Here is a 19,321-nt window from a genome sequence, read left to right as displayed (position 1 = left end):
TTCACCCTGCTGTGCCCTCCATCCCTCACTTCCTTACTCATAAGAAGAATAAAATGAGAACCTGTGTCACTGGAAATATTACGGTTAAAATTATGGTAGAGAATGACCTTGAAAGGGGACTGAGGGAAGAGGAGGGAGAGCTTCAACAATCAAAGTGATGTATATGAAAAGGAGGCAGGAGAATGAAGGAGTGAAATTTACTTTCTTTGCCTTGTTGACGGGAGATGTTTCTGACTCTTTTTTTACGATAGTAAACCTCATTTTGCTCAAGGCAGTGAGTTACTGAGTCTTTGCTCAACCGGCAGCAATACAGGGGACTCCTCCCCAAATCAGCAGCCATATTTGGTCCAAATTCTTTTTGCCTTGGAACGCCCCGATAAATGGCCTATTAGCAGCCCACAAAGAGGTTAAGAAACAATTCTATTTGAGAGAATGCACAGTTTAACACAACGATCCTTCAGTCAGAATGTTCTGCTTCTGCTATCTTTTCTGAACCAAAGGAGCAAGGGTTTTGAGGTCACAGTCAGCCTGACCATATTTTGTTCTTATCTTTCTATTTTCGACCGCATAATGAAATTTAAATAGCTTGCTATCACTAAGTAAATACTTGGCGCCATAACAGCCTTCTGGAAGCTTTTAATTGTGTCAAACCAGCTCTTCAATTCTAAACATTCCTTACGACCAAATGATATTTAGAGCTTTGGGTGTCTTTTTAGCAGATGAGATAGGAACACTAAATGGGATAAGAAAGCTGAAACTCCCCATTAATCCCAGTAGTGCTCCTTCATTCAAAGATCATAAAATGCCTAAAGTAATGCCCTTAACTTGGTGGGGGGAAGGAGGGGTCCAACTGAGAAGCAGAAAGTCTGGATTTTAGTCCCCTTTGGGCTCCTTCCCAGCTGCGTGATTTGGGACAGGCACTCAGGAACCTATTTGGACCTCATTTTCCTCCTGTGTACACCTGAATCTGTAGCCAGGGTGTCCCCTCCCCACTGTCCCAGGTCAGGTGCTCTAGTGGGCAATAGGCTTACCTCAAAGTTCCAGAATGAGAACTCCCCATTCACCTCTACAGCTGTGTCTGGAGATCGCCTTTGGTCTTACTAGGGTTTTAGGGACATTGCAGAGTGTCCCCACAGGGTGGCCAAATTATGTGGCATTCAAGAAAGACTCAGGGCTACTGCTGCCAGTCCACTGTGACCCAAGATAAAGGGTTGCCCTAGACAAAGGTTTCCATGGGCAGGTACAATTGGAAACACCAGGTGAAACAGATTTCTTTACTGTGGGACTTCCCCGAGCCTTTATTTGTGCATGTGCTTGACCAAGGCATCTCTTTTTCAAAGATTAACACTCAGAGCTGGAAAGCCCAGGTCCAAATTTAGGATGCTGTCTGTTTATTTTTTATGCATTATCCTCTTATCGAGAGGTACTCAACCCTGGCTGCAGAATAGCATCACGGGGCCTCATCCCTAGAGATCTGGCTTTAATTGGTCTGAGGGGTGGGACATGGGCACAGACAGGTGTTAATGTCAACTCCCCTAGTGATCCTAACATGCAGCGAAGGTGCCTCCTTTCTCATGCCTACTGTGGAGCATTACAGAGGGAGCACATCCCAACCCCTAGGTCAGTAATGGGGAGCCATCCCAGAGAAGGGTTCATCTCTCCACCTAGATCTAAACCACAGGATCCAGAGCCTCTGCCTGCTGGAAGAATCTCCTTGGAAAATTATGAAAGAGGAATGCAGCATTTCTTAGCCATCACTTACTCAATTGGGATTCTAGCCCTAATCATCTCTTTTAAAACCCTGTGGATTTTTCCTTTCAAAATGGAAATTACTGATTTTCTGGTTGTAAATTTAATGTCTGCTCATTGGGGGTGGAGGGGACACATAAAAGTGTAAAGCAAAAGATAAACAATGGTTCTTAAACCTCCCCTGCCACCACTGTAAGCATTGTGTGTTTACTTCTGGACATTTATATGTTTTTAATATTGTTTTGTAATCTGTTTTTTTTACTTATCAATATCTCTCAATATATATTTCCATCCCAATATATAGATTGAATATGTTCTTATTCACTGTCTCTTGAATGTCTTTTCATCCCAATATAAATAAAACTGCACCATCTTTTTTTTTTTTTTTTTTTGGCTTCATCACACAGGTTCTTATTTCCCCTACCAGGGATTGAACCCACGCCCACGGCAGTGAAAGTGCAGAGTCCTAACCACTGGACTGCCAGGGAATTCCCTGCACCATCATTTTTAATGGTCCTATCATATTTTAGGTATACCATAAATTAATAATTGATAATTTAATTGATAATTGATCCCTGTGTTTAGCAACTCTAGTGTTCACCGTCAGTGTAAGGTCTTTGCACGTTTATCTGATTGGCTCCTGAGAATAAATTCTTAGGGGTGGAATTGCTTCATCCAAGTCCCCAGACAGCTGAACCCACTCAGCTAGGCCTCCAGGTCCATTTACCCATCCAGGGGAGCTGCCTTCCCCTCTCATTTCCCCATCCCTACCCCCTTCCAGCCTTCTCCACTCTCTGGCCTTGTTCATAAAGTGTTTTCTGTCTGCTATCAGTCCAAGTCCACCTTTTATCAAATCTCCTTCAAGCTTTATCTCTTAAAGCCAATATTTTACTTTAGAAAGCCTCCTTGGTTCTGTGCAAATCTCCCCTCTCTCCGTGGACCGGCCTGGCTGAGTTCAGGCTGGTGGTGTCATCCCCCAGCAGAGGTCACCAAATCCTCTTTTAAGGAACCAGCGAGGCGGCAACAAGCTGAGGGTGACCATCCTGGAGAGCCTCCTCCACGCACCCCCTCGGTCCCTCCTGTGCTCCCCTCAGTAGCGGCACTTGTCACTCTGTGTTATCGTCGTTTACACGTCAGTCTCCCCTCCGGACACTGAGTCGCCGTCTGTCCCCTTCCACCCTGTACCTGCTATGACTCCAGCACCAGGCCTGGCCAGGAAGGCACCTTCATGGCCTACTGAACATCTGCTATCGAGAGGCCACATTTTCCCAGGAAAAACTCCAAGCTATATTGTTAATATTAAAAGTAGTAACTATGACCCACATCCCCACTTTTGCCAGAAAAGACACAGCCTCAAGCCCACGCCTGGGCTGACTCACATGACCTTGCCACTAGAATATGGAGAGAGCACCCGGAGTCAGAAGGATTCCAGTGAAAAGCTCAGCTTTTCTTCCTGTTTCTCCACCCAGCACCCGCACCTAGCCTGGCCTGGCCCTCTCCGTGCCAGCCTGGCTCCTGGCAGCAAGTGGCTCCCTGTGATGTGTTCCTGCCAGCTCCGCTTAGGGACTTGCCACAATTCACGACTTCATTTGTTCAACAAGCAACTGGGGCTGGCCACTCTGGTAAAGCAGACGGGCAGAGTCCCAGCCTTCAAGGAGATTCCATTTTGGGGACACCCCAAACTAGTAAACTAACCAATAAAGTAATTTTGAATTTTGTTGGACACTTTGAAGGATCTAAAAAGGAGGCTAAAACAAAGAATAAGATCTGTATTACGGATCACCCTCAACAAGGATGACCAGGACAGGCCTGCCAGAGGGGAAGCTGGAGGCGTCAGCCAATGCCTGCAGTGGTGCTCAGGGGAACAGCCTTCCTGGACAGGGCACAGCACCCTTGGGCAACTCTCAAATGGGAAAGGGCAAAGGGCACAGAATGTTTAAGGCCTGGAGCCTGGTGAATGAGGGGGAGAGAGACTGGAGGTGAGTTTTGAGAGACAGGCAGGTGTGTAACAGGTATGGTTAGGTGCCTGCGTTCTAAATTATCTGTCAGACTTCAGAGTCCCGTTGGTTACCATAGTAATCTGGATTCAAAATTACTAAATACCTCAGGGTTTTGTGGGTGTTTTTTTTTACATCTCTCATCAACAGCCAAATTATTTTCTTGGACTCTTCAAAGTATCTCAAACCATGGTCATGTCAAGACAATCTACCAGGACAGAATAAAGTTGGGACAATACATTGAAGAATTACATGAAAATTCTCTGAAACTCAAATTTTAATGTGCTTTCAATTTCTTTCCATTAAAGAAAGAAAGCATATCTACCCATGTCATTTCAGTATCTTTTCTTGCTAGTTTCAACTTTTTATTAAAAGATTTTCATGGGCTTCCCTGGTGGCGCAGTGGTTGAGAGTCCGCTTGCCGATGCAGGGGACGCGGGTTCATGCCCCGGTCCGGGAAGATCCCACATGCCGCGGAGCGGCTGGGCCCGTGAGCCACGGCCACTGAGCCTGCGCGTGCGGAGCCTGTGCTCCGCAACGGGAGAGGCCACAACAGTGAGAGACCCGCATAACGCAAAAAAAAAAAAAAAATCTTCACAAATTCCTCAGCCATGGGGGAAGGAGGCAGCAGGGAGTGAGACAGGGAAGAGCCATTTTATACAATTTTCGAAACAGGCAGTGGATCCTCCTTTTGCCCCCTAAACAGTGCTGCTTAAACCTCCCACTCTCACTTCCCCACACCTATTTCTGTTCTGATGGGGGAGGGGGGAGGACCCACTTCCCTCCGCGACTTCTCTCGATGGAGGTATTTTTGCCTCCCTGCTCAAGTTTATTTGTCTGGCCCCAAAGTTAGAGTCGACCCAGGCAAGTGTCGGTGTAAACAGGGTCTGGGGTGAAAGGAATGCATGAATGGGGAGCTGTTTTCTGCTGGAGGGAAGGGAGGGTCACACTGGCTAATTCAAGCTCAGTTACTGGGAAGTATGACAACATCTTCCCGCACAAAGTCTTCCTTATTCGGGGCTGTTTGTGAATAAAACACACATTGAAGCGTTCTGAGTGCTGCTTTTAATACCCTGCCTCCAGGTAAGAACACCTCCAAGTACTGGTCTTCAGGGAGCCGTCTGTGTGGATTTCCAAAAGTAACTCAAATCTGAACACGCGAACGGAGGAGGAGGAATGAAGGCCCAGTTCTATCACGAATTGCCAGGATTCACATTGCTCAGCCGGCTTTTTTATTCTTACCCTGACAAATAATTCCACAAACAAGTCTTTTTGAAACAATCCATTTTGCAAATGCATAATGGGGTCTCAGGAGCTTTGCATCGTTGCCAGGAATCGTGAGAAAACAAAGAGAAGCAAGACATAATAGATGGCCTCCAAAAATGTTAACTGATTAAAGGTTTATTGAAAGGTTCTTATCAACTAATGTGGGAGGGCGGTAGATGAGAGGGATCTCAGTGGGAAGGCTGTCAAGAATCACTACACAGCTCCCTAGGAGAGATACAAAATGCCGGGGAATTAAAGGAGGAAAATATTGCACCCGCGTGTGAAGATCAGACACATAGCTTCGCAGAGGAATTGTCTCTAAATTCTGTTCTGTTTCTCATGTCTCAGTACTGAGGAAGTTTCTGAGAGAGGCTGGGCTTTGCCAGGGTCGACTTTTCTTGCCACTTAAATAACAAGGAAATATCACTGAGTTTGTACAGTACAAGAATGTCAGGATTCTGAAATCTTAAAAAGAAAGGCTGGCACTCTCAAATCTCAAGATGAGCAGGCCAAGCAATTGAACCCAAATAAGGTACAGAAGACTTTTAACTCTGCTTTTTGCCATGGCCTCTACTAAGGATTCCTTTGTGGCATTGGGTGCCACATGTGTGCAGGAGAAACACCTCAAAGCCTCAGTGAGGTTTCTCCAATTCCTCCCATATCTAATCTGGAGATCCAGAGGCAAGATTCCTTGTTTAGTAATGTCAACTGGACACACACACACACACACACACACACACACACACAAAGACGTAAGAGCTGAGAGTTGAATTTTATTCAGTATCTTGCTGAAGACTATAGCCTGGGAAATAGCCCTCAGAGAGCTCTGAGGAACTGCTCCAAACAGGCAGGGGAGAGGCAAGTATACATATATGAATTTTTTTGGTTGGGAAACACATGTACAAGCACACATCTTAGTAAAAGATTACCGCTAATCTCACACACACACACAAAATCTCAAGTTAATGACTTTAGTGCTTATCTATGTAGGGGAAGATGCAAGAATCCGGGGTCATTGAAATTCTTCCTTAGATATGCATCTTAACTATCTAGGGGTTCATATATCTAAAGCACAGAATGCTTCATCCTGAATTCCTTTCAGGGTGTACTGTAGGTCAGCAACTGCAGCGGCTCATGACTTGATCCTTGTAGAACTGGAATGGTGAGTAACATTTTTTTGTTTGTAGTAAGAAAGCACATAGAGTAGACCAGCACTTATGGCCAATGGAGAAATGTGTTCTTTCCAACAAAACAGGGCCCCTGGGAGTTACTTTTGGGCCAGGAGCATCACGAATGTTGCATACACACCTGGATAACTTCCCCATTCCATACCACAAGCAGACATCACAAATCAATCATGATACTCATTCTCACCAAGCCCAAATGCTGCCCCAGAATCCCTCTCAACGTAGGAATTCAGGAACTCACTACCAATCAACAGGAATTGTCACAATAGATTAAATCTAAGGGTCATCTCTATCCTTAGCTTTGCAACAGTTTGCAACAGTAGGGGGTATTTGTCTTCCAATGAAAAGAACAATGGGACAGGTAGTGACTCGAGTCTTGGGTCCTGCAAAAAGCCTTACAGAGACTTGAGGTGAATCACTAAGATGGCCACATCTGAAATAAAATGAATTTGTTAGGTACACTCTTCCGAGGCTTGTTGAATAAATAATGCTCTTAAATTTTGGTTGACTAGGGTTTGAGTTTTAAAGCAGATACAAATACGGTTGACCCTTGAACAACGTGGTGGTTAGGGGTGCTGACTCTCCGCAAGGTTGAAAATTTGAGTATAACTTATAGTCGGTCCTCCATACAAGCAGTGTCTCCAGATCTGAGGTTCTACACCCCAGGATTCAACTAACAGTGGATTGTGTAGTACTGTCCTATTTACTATTGAAAAAAATCCACGTATAAGTGGACCAGCGCAGCTCAAACCTGTGTTGTTCAAAGGTCAACTATATACCGAAGTTTCAACTTTCAGAGCAGTTAATCTGGAGGGTGTTGGGTCAGTTTACAAAAAGGTTTGCCAAAGTTTTCTTACAGTGCCAAGTTCCTCGTCACCAAATGTGTTCAAGACCCTTAACTACCTGAAAGAAAAGGAAGAAAATGGTTGGATAAACATAAATCCCATCTGTGAGACCCCACAGCCATTTGAAAATGAATCCCAAGCAACCATGAAGCAGCTGTGAGAAAATGTGATTCTGTTTATACAAGTCTTATCTCTACATACTTCTTCAAAAACAACTTAATCCTTTGAAACAATCTCACACTGGGCTTGACAAACAGCTCCTTGTTGCTGAATACCTGTCAAGTATGAACCGCAGGCCAAGGATGGAATAACCTCATGGAGAGACAGGAAAAAAACTGGTCATTTATTAGTGAAGGCATGCATTAGGACACATCCAAAAAGTCCAAGCCAACTGCTGTGAAGTAATCCTGAGGTTTTCACCCAATCTCAGAATAGTCATTCTCATTCAGTGGTTACTAGGGTCAGTTGGACCACGACCAGTTTAATTTAGAGCAGTGGTTGTCAAACTCCCTTCCCTGGAGATGCCTTCGGGCTGCCCACCTGGGAGCAGGAGGTGGAGTAGACAGGCAGACAGGACTCTAATGCCCCCCCACAAATACACACGTGCTTCAATCAGAACAGCCCCTCTCTCATCTCTGCTACAGCTTGATGTTCCACATAAGATTTCATTTCCAAAGAAAAGGCTTCACTACAAAAAAAAAAAAAAAGGTGGGGGGGGTCTTAATTACTGATATTTTCTATTCTAACAAGTGGTCAGACTTCACCATGGTCCCCAGAACCAAAACAGAATAGTAGGGAGGTAAATGTTCCTCCATTAAAGCAGGATATGCAAGATTAAATTTTTAACCTTCAATTTGGAAATAACTTTAAACTTAGAGAAAAGGTATGACAGTAAAAATAGTAAAAGAATGCCTGATTTTCTTTTACCTGGATTCACCTATTGCTGACAGTTTACCCATGTGCTTTATTATTTGCTTGCTTTACTATTTCCTCTCTCTCTCTCTCTCTCACATGTAATATTTTCCCTTGATTTTTTAAAGGAAATTACATAGATCATGGCCACTTATCCCTAAATACATTAATTGTATTTCCTCTGAATAGAGACATTCTCTTACATATATATAGTATGGTTATCATCCTCAGTAAATTTAACGTTGGAACAATACCCTAATCTAATCTACTGTCCATATCCCATTTTTGTCAATGGATCTAATAATGTCCTTACAGCATTTTCACCCCAGTAAAGAATCCAGCCTGGGGTCAAAGATTGCATTTAGCTGTCATGTCTCTTTATCCTTCTTTAATCTGGAACACTTCCAGAGTTTTTCCTGGTCATCCATGATGACATTTTTTTAGTATAGAGCTCCCCTCTCCCCCATTTTCAATAAAATATTTCTCATTTGGAGTTTGTCTAATGTTTCCTCATGATTCAGGTTTCACAATCTTGGCCCAGATACTACATAGGTGCTGTTCTATCTTTCTCAGGGTATCACATCTAGAAGCATGTGATGTCCATCTGCTCTCATCACTGATGCAAATTTTGACCAGTCAAGATGTCAAACTTCTCCACTGTGTAATAGCTAATTTTTTCCCTTGGAACTAGTAATCAGTCTGTGCAAGATACTTTAAGAGCATACAAATATCCTGTTCCTCGTCTAAATTTCCCCCTAAATTTAGCATGTATTCATAATTCTTGCTTGATCTAATCTTTTCCATAACGGTTGCAAAATGCTAACTTTCCAACTCTAGTACCTTCTCCCAATTTACCAGTTCACATTCAGCATTTAATTGTATGCAACAGCCCTCCCTCCTCCCTATATATTATTAGTATATTCATTTGTTATTGGTAAGGACTTGTGAATTCCTATTTTTAATGGTTTATGAGTCATCATTTTATTTAATTTTTTTGGTTCAAATTGTCCCAGATTTAACGAGTAGGAATCCTTTTAAGCTGGCTCCTGTGTCCTTGTGACATGCTTCTATCTTTTTTTTCTAGCACTTTCTTAATTTCTAGCATAACTAAATGTTCTAGACTCATCTCATACCTACCCTGCCCCAGCCCTGGAATCAGCTGTTTCTCCCAGGAGCCTACTTTCAGTGGGGAATGGTATTAGAGACCAAGACCTGGGCACTAGGTGTGCTCAGTGTAAATGAGGTGTTATTGCTTCTTGGCCCCTTCAGCAGACAAAGCTAGGTAATGTAGACATGTATATACATTCATATGTATAAATATACATATATGTGTGTATATACATGTATAAACGCATACTATATATGTTTTAGAAATATGGTACACACTGATACCTCCAATTTCAATCCATCCCAGGAGGGTTCTTTTTGCCTTCCCACATTCCATATTATGGCCCTTCTTCCCTAGGAAGAACCCTGGCTCCCAAGAACAACAATATATTTACAGTTGACCCCTGAACAACACGGGGAGTTTAGGGGTGGCAACCCCCCACACATAGTTGAAAATCCTCATGTAACTTCATAGTTATCCCTCTATATCTGCAGTTTGACATCCACAGATTCAACCAATCTCAGATTGCATAGTACTGTAGTATTTATTTTTAAAATATCTGTATATAAGTGGATCCATGCAGTTCAAACCTGTGTTGTTTTAGCCACCTGTACTCCTTTGTTTAATCCTATAATACATACAAAATTTTTTCAGAACTGCTTTTCCCTAACCATACAAAAAACATGCCCACTAAAAAGAGTTCAGGATTTGTGTGCAATTCCCCACTACCCCATGTTCCCACCCAAGACTGAGGTGCTCATAAGTAACCTGAATTTGTCATTTCTTTCTTTCTCTGTGTCTTCTGTTATGTTATTCATTTGAAGTATGATTGGGTGGCTTGGCTCAGTTTGCTTTCAGTTTTAGAGATTTTTCCCCTTCCCATCCTTACTCATTTTTTTTTCTTATTCATTTTATTTTTAAATCTGCGGAACATTAACACACTTCTTAAGGTCAGAACTATGCAAAAAGATATACACTCAGAGAAGTATTACTCCCACCATCTCTCCTCTGCCCTATTCCCCCCCACCTCTTGTAGGTAACCTACTTTAATGTTTCCTGATTTATCCTTCTTGTGTTTCTTTTGTAAAGATAAGCAAATATATGTTTTCTGACTTTCCTTCTTTCTTACACAAAAGGTAGCATACTATATATGTTCTTTTGCACTTTGCTTTTTTCACTTAACAATATCTCCTAGAAATCACTCCATGTCAGTTCACAGAGCTTGTCCTCATTCTTGTTTATAACCACATAGCACTCCATTGTGTGTGAGTACCATAATTTTTTCAATCAATTTCCTATGTTTGGACATTGAAGTGGTTTCCAATGTTTTTGTGATTACAAATAACACTACCTTGTGATATTTGTACTTTGTATAATATTTGTAATATTTAAATATAATAACATTCAACATTAAATGTATCAATAGTAAACTTGTGTATTTGTGTTTTCATATTGTTGGAAGTATATCAGGATAAATTCCTAGAAGTCAGATTGCTGGATCAGAGGATAAATGCACATATAGTTTTGTTAGATATTACCAAATTTCGTTCCATAGGAATTGTACCATTTTTCATTCCCATCAACAATGTATGAGGATACCAGCTTCCCCACAGCCTTGCCAACAAATGTATTATCAAGCTTTCAAAATTTTCAAATCTGATGAGACAAGGTTGGATTTTAAAGAAAGGAACACAGTTACACAAATTAAAATTGTTTTAATTAATTTTTATTGGAGTATAGTTGCTTTACAATGTTGTGTTAGTTTCTTCTGTACAGCAAAGTGGATCAGCTATACATATACATACGTCCCCTCCTTTTTGGATTTCCTTCCCATTTAGGTCACCACAGAGCATTGAGTAGAGTACTCTGAATGATACAGTAGGTTCCCATAAGTTGTCTATTTTATACATAGTATCAATAGTGTATATATGTCAATCTCAATCTCCCAATTCATCCCACCCACCCCCACATTAAAGCTTTTTTTTTGAATTTTATTTTCTTTATTTTTTTATATATATACACATTAAAGATTTATAATGGAAAAACTAAACAACACATAGAGAGGTCACGGGAGAGAATGGGGGTGGCAGGAATGACCCAATGCGTTTTTGCATTATAAATACATAAATTAGGAATTAAGAAGTACAGTGAGATGAAAGAAGGAAGAGGCTGACTAATAAAGACCCAAATTCCTTCTTAATCTCTGAAATTAAAAGGATTGTTAAATTAACATGATACGCAAGCAAGGAGAGTCAGTTTCACTGAGTGATGACTGAGTTCTGGGGTTGCATATTTAGACGAGGATAACGCCAAGATGCATTTTCTTCCTGTTAAAATGCCAAGATGCATTTGCTCCTTCCTATTGAAATGCCACCTCTGTACCCTGTATATATTTATTTAATGGCATTTGTCTCACCATATTACAATTATTTATTTTCAGTTTGTCTTCTCTCCCAGACGGTGAGCTTATTGAGAACGGAGCTATATCTCATTCCTGTCTGCATCTTTAGAACAAGATAATTACAGATGAATTTGGTCTCTTGCAATTAAATCTTGTTTGAAAGAAAGGAAGGAGGCGTGGAATGGGAGACGGACATATTCAGTAACAACCTAGAATGGAGGCCCTGTATGTCAAAACATCGAGGCTCGTTCCAGTGTGAGACTTTTGTTCAAGGAAAGCCCTTTTCCCACAAGTCGACAAACTGCAGCTTTTCCACAAGATATTCTCTAAATATATATTTAAATACAAATTCCCATCAGAATAAAAAGAAGGTGTCAAATCCCAGGGATGATAACTAATGCTCGGTAAACAGAAAAAAAATAGAAACTTCATGAATTTGGCCAAGATTAATCTTTTGGTGCCTAAGTAAATCTCCAAGCTTTGATTACAGGAGCCAGGGCAGAACAGCACCTTGGTGAGAAATGGAAGACAGTGAATTCGACAAAGCATGAAATTTAAGCACCAAATCATTTACTAGCAGGCATTAATGACTCATAAGGCGTCCTTATCACTAAGTAATTGATAACTAAACTTGAGAGCTTGTCAGCACTTTCACATGTCAATGCTTTGGATCCTCACAGTCTCAGGAAATAAGGTTTTCTGTGATAATCTTTTTACAGAAAGGGAAACCGGGTCTTACTTACTTTATCCAAGATCCCTGGACCCTGATTTTCTGAACTCTGTGGCTGTGCATTTCAGGCCAAAGGAGCTGAGTTAAAACCTAACAAGTGATAAGAATTGACTACAGAAATCAGAACCCAACTCTGATTAAGGAATTTGCTAATTGCCCTTCTCTCTGCAGACATTACTCCATTCTTGGTCTTTAGCCCTGGCACAGACTTGACCTCAATCATGCTTTCTGCAAAACAGCAATGGGCAGACAGAGAATGTTGTTTTCAAGCATTTGGCCATGAAAAGAATCTCTTCTGTCCTTTCCAAAGCTACATCCCCAAGCCCTTGGAGCACAGAGCTGCCCAGTATCCCCAGAAACCATACCAAGAGCTCCCTGTTTTGAATCTGTCCAGAGCCCACCTTCCTAACTCCCCATCCAGACTTTCCCGGGCCTGAGCTACCCAAGCTCTGGGCCCTACCGTTTCTTTCTTGGCTTTTTGTTCCTTTCTTGCCCCATTTGGACCTGGAAACATGGGTTCTGGGCAGTCTAGCTCCATACTGACTGGGAAATCTCCTGAGATGCAGCCCCCAGAACCACCCTCAGGCCCCCCAAGGCATTGCCAGGGGTCAGTCCCCACTCAGGCCAAAGCTCAAAATTGTCAATGACCAAAACAAGGGACAGGTTGTCAGCACTTCCGGTGCTCTTCCAAGCCCACGTGCAAACACCAGCTCAAAAAGTTGTCTTTACCATCTACCACTGAGCACTACCAAAGAGAAAAGTACTCAAGGGAATGGGGGAATATTGTGAAGAAAAGACATGGTGTGAGCGTAGGAATCTAGGTATTCCTGAGTCTCCTCTCTCTATTCTCTGCCACCACAGCATACTGATTAAGGGCACAGGCTCTGGAACCAGCTGCCTGGGTTCAAATTCTGGTTCTGCTACTGACTGAATCACTTTGGGCAAGCAAATTACCCTCCCCAGGCCCCATTTTCTTCATCTGCAAAATAGAGATAATAATACTAGGACCTATTATTTTACTAGGAATATGTGTCATATAAATTTGAATTATGTGATTTTGAAAGAATGTGATGGGAAATATATATATATATATTTTAAATAATAATACTAGGACCTATCTCATAGGGTTGTTATGAGGACTCAATGTAAAAATCCACATGAAAGCACTTAGAATAGTGCCTGACACATAATAACTATCATTTCCACCACTTCACTTTACCCAGGCTCCAAACTTCTCCTATTTTCATGCCATTTCTAAACAGTTGTCAAGCCCAGTTACTATGTCACTGAATGTCTCATATATTCTGCACTTCCTCTCCTTTCTCTTTGTCACTACTTGAATTAATTGATAGGCTCTGAGACAGAGTCTACAAATTAATTGCCTTCCCCTACACGCCTTCTCCCCTTTCTCCTTAATCAAAGAACCCTCAGTTTTAGCCAGCCACATGGCCACCCAGCCAAAAGACTCCATTTCCCAGACTCCCCTTCAATTAGGTGTAGCCACATGACAATTTCTAGCCAATGAGAAGTAAGCAAAAGTATCCCATGGCACTTCTGGGAAGTTTCTCTTAAACAAACATGCTTTTCTACACCTTTCCTCTATTTTGCTGCTGGATCAATGTTAACTAAAATGGCAGCTCCCTAGGGATGGCAAAGCAAAGAGCTATAGAAGACTAAATCCCTGATAACAATGGAGCTTACATAGCAGTTCTTGATTGCTCACCCCCACTTCTTTTACATGAGAGAGAAACTTGTAACTTGTGGAAGTTACTGATACAGGCAGAGGAAATTAATCCTGAATGATACAGACCCTATTACCTTAACCCCTCCTATATTACAGCAATGGCTTCCTGACCTCTCTCCCCCTCCAACCTCTCTCTCCACCCTGCTGCCAGATTAATCTCCCTAAAGTACAGCTCTACACCCTCACAGAGCCTCCAGTGACCCTCCCCCACTGCCCAATCTCCTTAGCCGCCACCATCTGGCCCCTACCTACATTTCCACCCTTACACCCGCCCCTTCCCTTCTTGCCAACCAAACCCGATGACTTCCTGTTTCACACCCTCACCCCATTCTTTCCTACCTTTCTGTCTTACACATATTCTCTTCCTTTAAACTGGGAAGCACCGAGATCTAGACTGTCTTTCAGGGCTCCAGTGACATTCAGTCTCCTCCATGGAGCTAACCTGCCTTGATCCCCCAAGCCAAGAGTAATTCTCTCTCCTCAGAACCTCTCTGGCACTCATTCCTGCTTGTGCCAGGGACCCCAGAAGCCTTCCTATGCCAAGACCAGGTCACTTTCCTGCCCATCTGGCCCCAGGACTTGCTTGCTCATCTTCTCTCTTGCTCCTGTTCTGACCCAGCAGATCCCCACTCTTCTCCCTTGTCTGGCCCAATCTCCTCAGGCCCTGCCTTCCTTTCTGCCCCAAGAAAGAGGGGCACTGAGCCCATTCACCTAGGGCTTTACCCTCAATCTTTAAATCCCTAGGGGGTAACACTGGGGAGGGGGAGGTAACAGACATAATAAATGTGAGACAAGTCACCAGTTTAAGGAAGCTCACAAGCCTCTTCTGACTGTGGTCCCTGCTTGCTGGTTCTTACACCTTCTTAAGCTGGAAGCCATCCACAGCACTGGATGTCTGCCTTGCACTTTCATTCCTACCGGTAGGGCTCACTAAATCCCCACCCCATTTTAACCTGCTATCCACATCTTCCGTGAAGGTCCTCTTTCCAGCAACTAGGAAATAAATAGAAATAAAAATCCAAAGCAGATTTCGCCTGGCTCAAGTGAACATTGTGTATCTCAAAGAACCTTCAAACTAGAGAGAACCTTTTCAGAGGTTCTCTGCCCCTCAGGGGAGGGAGTCCTTTGGGGCATTTCCTCACATCTTCTTTCATTACATTGTATTGGTTTCTAGCTTAAGACACCATAGAGGGAACTTCCCTCGTGGCGCAGTGGTTAAGAATCCACCTGCCAATGCAGGAGAGAAGGGTTCGATCCCTGGTCTAGGAAGATCCCACATGCTGCAGAGCAATTAAGCCCACAAGCCACAACTACTGAGCCCGCGTGCCACAACTGCTGAAGCCTGCGCGCCTAGAGCCCGTGCTCCACAACAAGAGAAGCTACCACGATGAGAAGCCCGTGCAACAAAATGAAGAGTAACCCCCACTCACTGCAACTAGAGAAAGCCTGCGCACAGCAACGAAGACCCAACACAGCCAAAAATTAATTAATTAATTAATTTTTAAAAAGACACCATAGGGTAACAGCTTGCATATTTGTATCCTTCCCCATCCCCAGCTATACTTGATTTCTCTCCTTGTGGACTGTAACCTCTTCAGGGTAGGATCTAAATTTGGGTCATCTTTGCAACCCCAAAAAGTACATCTAAGTCAATACCTTACATGAGTAGCTAGTCATTCCAATATTAGATTAAAATGGATAACATTTAATTAATTAATTAATTAAATCAATGAAGACCAGACTTGGTAGAAAGAATCTATGGAGACGATATGGCCCCAAACCATCATACAAAGGCTGGATAGGACTTAGACTTGCTAAGGAACGAGAGATAGTATGAGCAGCTGAGGGGGGAGGGGGTGGGTACTAGAACCCTAGACCAAAGTTCTAAAATAAATATCTCTCTGCCTCACTCGCAAGCACATACTGTTCCTCCAGACCTCATTTAGAGGAGCCTTCAGCTCTCAGCAGCCTTCTCAGGAGCTCAAAAATTTCTGGAGTAAGGTAAGTTAGGACCCTTCCGTTCCAGGTACATTCAGAAAAACTGGCCTTCTGGAAAAACAGAGACAGTTTTCAGGGAGACCTCAGCCCCAGGCCCTGTAGGTTGCTCCATTGTCCAATTCCCACAACCTCCATCCAGGTTTGGAATTTAAAAATAGTAGTAATAATAAAGGGGGGTGTTGAAGAAATGGAGGGGAAGATTGAGATGAAACTTGCTGAATACGTGGTGTTCCATATCCTCCATTCTGCAAAATTCATCCTCAGTGGGAAGCGAGTAGAATCATTTCAGATTCATCTCTGATGGAGTCTTTTAAGGGAAATTGTTTGGACTTGCAACCAAGGCAAGAAATTCTACCTCTGGAAGGAAAACGTTTTTTTTATTAGATGGGCATTCAATCCCAAAATAATTCATGGTGGTTAAGGAAGGATTCAAACCAATTAGGTTTACTGTTCAAGAAATTATTATCAAGTTGATTAAATCCCATTTTTCAATGCCCCTGTGAGGTCTTTATGCAATCCAGGGCGAGTCCCCCCCACCCCCCGCAACCGCAGGAGGTCACAGATGAGGAGGCCAGACTGACCCAGGCTTCATGCAGAGCAGATGTCCCTGCTTCATGCCAGTTAGGAGCCAGGAACTGTGCTCTCTGGCTCTGGCCTCTGATTATCTGTTTATGTGGAGTTATGTGTAACTGGAACCTCTTTGAAAGCTGAGCCATGTGGAAGCCATTTAAAATTATTTCACTTCTAATTATAAGCCAGAGAGAGCTGTTTTCATGCAAGGGGAGGAACACTTCTGAGACTGTCAAGGTTCAGAACATTCCGTGGGTGACAGGTGGTCTGAATATTTGAAGAACTTTCTGCGTCCAAGTTAACCTTGACTGGAGGAGTGAGCAGGGGAATTTTAAAGGAAATGTAAACTTTGCATACAAAGTTGGAACACATAAAACACTTACCTGGATCTCATTTTAGGAGATGCATTGGCCAGGTGGAACAATTGAGTTTCCTCGGGAGGCCACACAGTGGCAAAGTTGGACTGTGGGCTTTGGTGCTGGGCAGAGCTAGGCTAAGTAAACTTGGGAAAGTTACTAAGTCACTCAGGGCCTCAAGTTATTTATCCATAAGAGGTGAGACATAATTCCTACTTACAGGGTTGTTATTCTAAAAATTAAATGAAATAATGTATGTGAAACCACTAGCCCTGGGTTTGGTACATGGCCATTGCTCTACTACATGACAGCTATTACCCTACTTATTATTATTATTTTAAGTAATAATTATATGTTTGGAATAGTAGATCTGGACAGGTCTACAACATAGGACTGACTTTGCTTGACAAGAATAGTTTACAACAGCTCAGGAAAATTAGACGAGAAGTGCAATCTCCAACTTTACTGCCCTTACCTAAATCCCAAAGCGTTTTACCTTTTCCCATCTTCCTCCCAATTCTCAGCCCTTCTAGGCAGAGTAGCAAGTCTCAGAAATTCAATGTAGGGTACAACATTCAGAACCAAGGACTCCAGGGGGGAGCAGGGGGTCAACTTTCATCCTCTTGAAGCCAAGCAGCGCCCTTCAGGACTCTCTCTGGAATACGACCCCCACCCCACCCCATATCCCCTGTCTCTTGAAGTAAACGTCTTTGCTATAGGCCTCTTCTGAGTCTCAGAAGGTTGGCTCAAGGGTTAATGATTAGGAAAATGTGAACACATGGTAACAAAGAATAGCTGTTCAGCCAGGAAACTGGTAACAATTTAAACAATAGATCAGCCATGTAGCAGAGTCAGAGAACCTTTAGTTCCTCCCTGAAGGACATAGTTAAAAATGTCTGATGAACATTCCTAAGTAGTTTTTACAGAAACCAGACTTCCACCAAATGGAAACTACTGACCACAGGCATGTAAACCCCAGACCAGTTGGGACCAGAAGGTTGTTGATGTTAACTCCTATCACCACCAACCAGTCAGAAAAGTGTCCATGAGCTGACCAAGCATCCTGCAACCCACACCCCTAATGCTGCCCTTAAAAACCCTTCTCTGAGGAACTTCCCTGGTGGTCCAGTAGTAAAGAACCTACCTTCCAATTCAGGTGACATGGGTTCGATCCCTGGTCGGAGAACTAAGATCCCACATGCTGCAGGGCAACTAAGCCTACGTGCCATAACTACTGGGCCCACGAGCCTCAACTAGAGAGCTCACCAGGCCACAAACTACAGAGCCCACATGCTCTGGAGCCCTCATGCCACAACTAGAGAGAGAAAAACTGCACGTCACAACTAGAGAGAAGCCCACGCACCAAAACTAGAGAGAAGCCCACACACCCCAACAAAGAGACCATGCACCACAACGAAAGATCCTGCATGCTGCAGTGAAGACCCGGCACAGCCAAAAATCATTAATTAATTAATTTTTAAAAACCTTCCCTGAAAGCCATAGGGGAGTTTGGGTCTTTTGAGCACTAGCTGCCCATTCTCCTTGCTTGGCACCCAGCAATAAATGCTATTCTTTCCTTCACCACAACCTGGTGTCAATAGATTGTCTTTGCTGTGCGTTGGGCAAAGGGACCCAAATCCAGTTTCGGTAACACTCTTATACAAAAGCACGTGTCTACATGGAAAACCTAGCAAGCGGACCCATCACAGAGTCATGGAAGCCAGGATATGGTTGAACAAGATGAGCATGTGCACTACTCTGGACCCCAGGGAGACACCATCACAAGTAAGGGTTGTTACTGGCCTATGGAACCAGGTATGGACATCCCTGGTTTGGAATTCTGCCCATTGGAAGTTTAATGAACTGTTAATAAAACAATTATTTCAACAGTACCCAGTTGTCTCATCTGATAGATGAAGCCCTTGAGGGAGCTCCTCATAAATCCATTTCACTTCATCAGTTACCCATAAATTTTAGATTTGTCCGTTGGCACTTATTTTCAAGGCTGGACAAGATATCTTGGCTTATAGCTTGGTAATCCAACCGATACGTGAAAAAGGTAGAGAGATAAGTCAGAGGCAATATTCAAACTATTTTGACAGCAGGTATGACACAGATACAAACCAATTGGGCATGGGTCCTGCATCAGAAAGGACACTGTCCTTTTCTACAAACATTGGTCCAACAGGGTAAGCACATGTTAGCTGACTACCCTGAATGGAATTAATTTTTCTTCACACTAGCGGTCAGAATGTTCGTTAACCAGCCAGCACTGGCTTTATACAAAAGACCTGAATGCCAAGTTTAATCCTGTGTGATTGAAAAAAGCTGAATTCCACATCCCCCAGACTGGGCTTAAATGCAGAACTCAACAGGCTTGTAATTACATGCAATATCACAATCGAGCATGACTATAATACCATTTTACTAGACAAAGGAGAACTATTGAGTTCTATTC

Source organism: Orcinus orca, chromosome 7, assembly GCF_937001465.1.
Source record: "Orcinus orca chromosome 7, mOrcOrc1.1, whole genome shotgun sequence".
Taxonomy (NCBI): Eukaryota; Metazoa; Chordata; class Mammalia; order Artiodactyla; family Delphinidae; genus Orcinus; species Orcinus orca.
This window is presented reverse-complemented; position numbering follows the sequence as displayed.